Here is a 6,231-nt window from a genome sequence, read left to right as displayed (position 1 = left end):
ATAGACCAGATGATAAACCATAAAACTCAAACAAAAACAGCCCCTATGCTGGTCAAAAGCTGAGCTAGTCAGTTATAACAGTTTGAGCTGCCTAGTAGTTTCTAGTAGGGTACTACACAGTCCAGTTAGAATATTCTGACATTTTCCGTGTTTGTACACTCACTGTTCATTATTTTCAGCTTCTCTGATGATATAGAAGCACTTTATATTTTTATAATTACTGACTATACTCCTGTGCAGCTATTATTTGGTTGAAAGGTGGATAATAAAGTATGCAGAGAAACAGATAGAGAGGACTACAGACTATGATTATAGAATAATAAAGTGATCCTATATGCTTATTGAATCTGAAAAAAATTTACTAATGAATGTAGAACAAGTACACTTATTAATATTCTGACTGGACTGTGTGTTTAATACAGTATACATTAATACAGTTTCTGTTTAAGTAGTAGAGACCGATCTACAAAAGAGAAGTACATGCTGCCTACAAGCATCGTTCCAGTCTTTAAAATACATTTTCTTTTTTTCCAATTCCATGAACACTACAAGGGCACCCCCTGGTACTCTGTAAACACCCATAACACAAAGTACATCTCCCCTAAATATCAGTGCTGCTTATGATTGCCATGGCAACCCTGTGCCGGCAGCAGCAGAGATAACCTTGAAGGCGATGCTGGTAGCAGTGTTCTGTAATATGTATGAGAGGAAGAGACACTCTGCAGCTCCTCAAAGCCCCAGCCTTCTATCAGCTGGCCTGATTCATATGCTGCCCCCACCTGTGTCCCACATCCCAAGCAAAACAATGCGAGCGAAGCCTGTTTGGCCACTGTTTTCTATTGATTTCCTTTCCTTCCTCACAGGAGAACAGCATGTGTGTTTCTGTTTGTCCCTATAAAAAGTAACGTTCAAAAACGCCTGTACTGAACAGAACTGCTAACAATTCAGCTTTATTAAGAATACCTGGACACTACACAGTATATCCATACAGTCCTAACTCTGGTTCTTTTCTTAGTCAGTATCATTATTGAAATGGGTTGGTTGAACATCACTGGGAAAACACCATTAGGGGACCATGGTTGCACAACCAAAGTTCGGCGACCACCATGAGAGGGTCACAGTAAGGGGACCACCGTTACAGGACCACCTTTCTGCGACTGCTGTTAAAGGACCACTATTATGCGACTACCATTAGAGGGCGACCATCAGGCGACAACCGTTAGAGGGCCACCGTTAGGCAACTACTGTAAGAGGACCACTGTTATGCGATCACCGTTAGACGACTACTATTAGAGGGCCTACATTAGGTGACTACCATTACAGGACCACCATTAGAGGGCCTCAGTTAGAGGACTGTTTGAGGACCACCATTAGGTTACTACCATTTAGAGGGCTTCAGTTAGGCGATTACATTAAAGGATCACTGTTAGGTGACTACCATTACAAAACTACAGTTAGAGGACCACCGTTAGGCGACTACCTTTAGAGGACTACCATTAGAATACCACCGTTAGGCGACTACAATTAGAGGGCCACTGTTAGGTGGCTACCATTAGAGGGCCTCCGTTAGAGGGCCACTGTTAGGTGACTACTGTTAGAGGGCCTCCGTTAGAGGGCCACTGTTAGTTAACTACTGTTAGAGGGCCACTGTTAGGTGACTACCATTAGAGGGCCACACAGGCAATCCCCAAGAGGTAACAGTCATTGGCCAAACCTGGTTGGGCTAACAGTTGGGTGACCACTATAAAAAAAACATAGTTAAGTGACTACTGTTAGGCAACTACCACTAGAGGACCACAATTAGATGACGACCATTAGGTGACCTTCGTTAGATTACCACCTTTGGGTTAACACAGGTTTGGGACCACTATTAGAAAACCAGATAGGCCACAAGTTAGATGACTACCATTGTTTGACCACTGTTAGACAACAACTGCAAGGTGACCACAGTTAGTTGTCCACCATTAGGTGACCACTATTGGATGAACGTAGTTAGGTGACCACAGTTCGGCGACCACCACTTGAGGACCATAGTTGTGCAACTACTATTGTGATTTCACCTGATAATCTGTAATGAAGGACTGATTGTATGAAGTACATTTTTCACACTCTAAGATTCACCAGATTATAAGGTGCACTATCAATAAATGTCTTTTTTCTGATCTATATTTATACATAGGGCATACTGGATTATAAGATTTACTGACGATTTTTGGTATAAATTAAAAGATTTTAAGTATGCCTAACAGTGTGAAAAATACAGTACCGAAGCCCCTCAGGTTCAGTTTTGGGTCTGGTTAGGCTGAAACACTGTTTATTTACTCCAGACTTTTAGACAGTCTGATTTAGTGCACAGTTATAGCGGGTGCAGTGTACAGCGTTATCTATATGAAGGTAAAATACTCTGGTTTCAGGCTGGAATTCCGTTCTCCTCATAACCTGTTTTTAAAGTTGCTGGATAGCAGACAGGTGGGCAGTCTGAGCAGATTAGGAGCAGTGGAGGGCGGGGGGGTCAGTGTTGGGGGTAATGGAATTTGGCTGTAGGGCACAAAAGAGCTAATAAACTGCCAAAAATGAAGCATGTTTTCTTCCTGTAATATTTTTTCCTGTTACTCAGACTACTGTGATGATCAGCACCAGTATATGTATATATGGTATATTTTCTAGTTTTAGTTTTGTACATAAGTATACAGGCTTGTGCAAAGGTTTGGGTACCCTGGACAAATGACACATTCACATATTGTTAAATTCTTTACAGAAAACATGTGGACCCAGTCAATATATTTTAGAATATAAAGTGTGGATGTGTAGAACCTTTTATGATTTTATGAACCTTTTTGTGTATTTTTTTCTTTCATTTAAAAAAGCTTTTGTGGCTCCTTTAATTTTGTAGAAGATGTGAACTTTAAAAACACATGGAATTTGTTGCAGGGGTGCACAAGATTTTTGAACAAGTATCTGTAACATGCATATGCTGCCTTTCATGTTGTCTTATTCTGATTTTTTTTAGTCTTGTGAAAACTAATTAAATCCATAAAATGTATCAGATGAAGTAGATATGTATTTTAATAAAAATAAATTCTTAATTCTGTAATAAAGTTTGTGTACACTAAGAGAGTCTCTTTTTTTCAAGAAAATGTGGTCCATGTCAGAGTTACACAATGAGTACTGTCAAAAAAAATATATATATAAAAATACCTCAAACAAATCTTTATATCTTCATACACAGTAAATTTTCACGATTTGTCTGAAAGCTGAATCATTAAAATTAAACCCAATGTTCCTTAAATAGACACTAACAGAATTTTTGAAACAATGTATTTTGTAATCAGGTTAAATTAGAGATTAATGTGTCATAAACCCAATCTGGACAGAATTATTTTCTCAGGGGGTCCTGGGGTAATTTTCTCTTTTATAGGGGATCCTGTGATTTTATTCCTGTCCAGAACGAGCATGTATGTGTTTTTTTTTCTCAGATGTGTTCTTTAAAAAAATTACAGGCTGAATTATCTACTGTTTTTCGCTGAACTCTGTGGTCCTCCAGTAATTTTATTCCTGTCCGGACTCACATCTCTGAGTTTCATCACCTTGGTTTTAGTAAATTAGCTATTCCTTACCCTTTGGGCATGTGTTTCAACGGAGATCTACGTAAACACAACAGCAAGAGAAAATGGAGGAGCTACTGAACACGATGTCACGTGATCGAGAAAACCAAAAAACTCAAGGGTCCTCCTGTTTTTTCAGTTGCAGTCCGGATGCAAGAGTTTTATCACTGAATAGAAGTGTGAAAATGTTTTTTTCACAGACGCCCCCCTGAGAAACGAATCCCGTCTGAATAGGGCTTTAGCCAGAAAAAGGTCCCAGCACCTACCAGGCAATATTATAATATTTTGCCCTCTTTCCACTCAGGAACAAACTATTTCTTTTTAATTTAAAAGAGACAGTCTTAAGGATTGCAGCTTTAACTAATAAAATGTATTTTTACATTATTTTAGGGGCAATATAATAAGATAACTGTAAGAAACATTTTTTTAATTCATTTTTTTTTTTGTTGCTTTAAGATTTTAAATTAAGAAAATATTTGTGGTCCCAAACTTAAATAATCAAAATAAAAGAAAGTCTCAAGAAGGTCTTAATTTTCTCAGTTAAGTCTTAATTTTATTGCTGACATCAGTCGTCTTTATCTATTTACACTACAAACTTACACTAAACAAGTTTCTTATGATTTTTTTTTATATCTCTATTAGGTCACTGGCGATAACTACGTTATCCACTTATCATGCGAACAGCCATTGGGTTTCCGTGTGGGTTTGTTTACATGAGAATAAACCGGAGGTAGATTTCAGCGTGTCCCGCTGCGCCGCTCTCTCGCCGGCTCTCTGTCTGGGTGAAGACGAATCTTTCAAACAGCGACATCAATCTGTTAATCAGTGTAGTGCACGCAGTTTATGCACCAGTGAGGACGCTGCCATCCTGCGTGCGCTTGCGCAGTAGAGGCAAATTAGAGCCAAAACTGGCGCGGCAGAGGTAGGAGGCGGGGCCGCGTGACCGCCCAAACCCCGCCCTCCCCCTAAATTACTCTACATTTCACCTAATTTTCAAGAAACGAGTTTACTTAATTTACCTAATCTGAGTTGGCCAACCTGGTTAACTAGTTAGCTAGCATTACGTACCTAACTCTAGTTTAAAAATCTAACCTAGATACTAAAATTAGTTGAGAAGAACAAAGTATGCATACTGATGAATTTATGGAGGGAAATTATTCACTTACTGAAAAAACTGCAGAGAACATTTCCCTGAGGGTCTGTTACAACAGTTAACTGCTGAACAAGCCGTTGCTTTACTTCAGAAATTCATTTTTAACAGTAAAATCCGAATGTCAGGAAGATCTGACTGTGAGCTCCGCGACTGAGCCACAGCGCGTTCACGCTCTCAGGCGACCTGTCAATCAACTTGCCCTCAGCTGTCAATCACCACATCGCCACACCCCTTTAAATATCACGCAATAACTTCTATAAAACGTTTTAACATAATTAAAGAAAACCACTGGCGGTAATTAACTCAGGAGGGGGACTTGCAGAATGTACAGAACCCAACTTCCAAAAAAAATGCTGGATGTGTAATTTTAGATTAAAGATTCCTCCATCTCTCACTCAGTTGAATGGAAATAGGCAAGGGGTTAAAAGCTGTACTGAAGCCAGACACCAGAGGGCGTTAGAGACGCAGTGACTTCATATTTCAACCCCTGTGGTGCTGTTCATACCATAGACTGTGTATAGCTGGACAGAGCATCGTCTCTCAAAAGTGAAGCCACCACAGGTCGGGCGCCCCCTGCTGTTTAGTTTCAGAAAGCTGTGTAACCCCACCCATCCCCATCAGTTTCAATGGCAAAACAGACAACTTTCAATCACGTTTTTTTCTAATATACTGTAATTCTACCTCCTTTATTTAAATGCAACAGCTAGTGTAACCTCTGCTTATATTTTCAAATTTTTATATCCCCACAGAATTCGTTTTTTAAAACGTTATTCAGCTCTATTCAAAAAAGGTGTGGTTATTGTAAAAGGGCTGGTTATGGGCGGGACCAATAACAGACCGTCAGCTCCGCTGGTGTAATACATACTTGGCTCCGCTCTGCTCAGCTCTGCAGGCTGTGACCGCGAGGCAGCCCTCAGGGGCGGGGTTATTTAAATGAGCAGGCTGTCTCGCCACAGTCTGTCTCCCTCCTCTGGTCTCTACTGCGCAGACTCGGGTTTCAGGATCACCAACAACAAGATTTTGGCTTCATTTTCATTAAATGAATGGAAACGGCGACACGGCGTCCATCTTTTTTACAGTCTCTGGTTCATACTTGTATACAGTCTACGCGGTACGCGCGCGCACGCACAGCAGATTCTGTGTAGCTTGAGAACCTATTCGAGGCTAATAGGACTTTCTCAAAACTAAACAGCTTTAGAGAAGGTTTAGAGTTAGTCCAGTAGTCCAGACAAACTAAGTTCCACGGCTCCGGTGTTGGAGTATTCTGGCTTTGAGCCAAATGAGCGAGGAGAACATCAGTGTGAATGAGCCAGTATGTTGACTTTGTTTCAAAACAGTGGAAACGAAGCTGAAAGCTCATTTAAAGCACAACCATCCAGCCCAGTTTTTGTCTTTGATCATATGGATCACTTCATTACTTGTGTTTTTGAGCTAATGTGTATTTTACAGCATATACATATATGTTCAGAAAAA

Source organism: Astyanax mexicanus, chromosome 2, assembly GCF_023375975.1.
Source record: "Astyanax mexicanus isolate ESR-SI-001 chromosome 2, AstMex3_surface, whole genome shotgun sequence".
Taxonomy (NCBI): Eukaryota; Metazoa; Chordata; class Actinopteri; order Characiformes; family Acestrorhamphidae; genus Astyanax; species Astyanax mexicanus.
Note: the sequence above shows the minus strand (reverse complement) of the source record.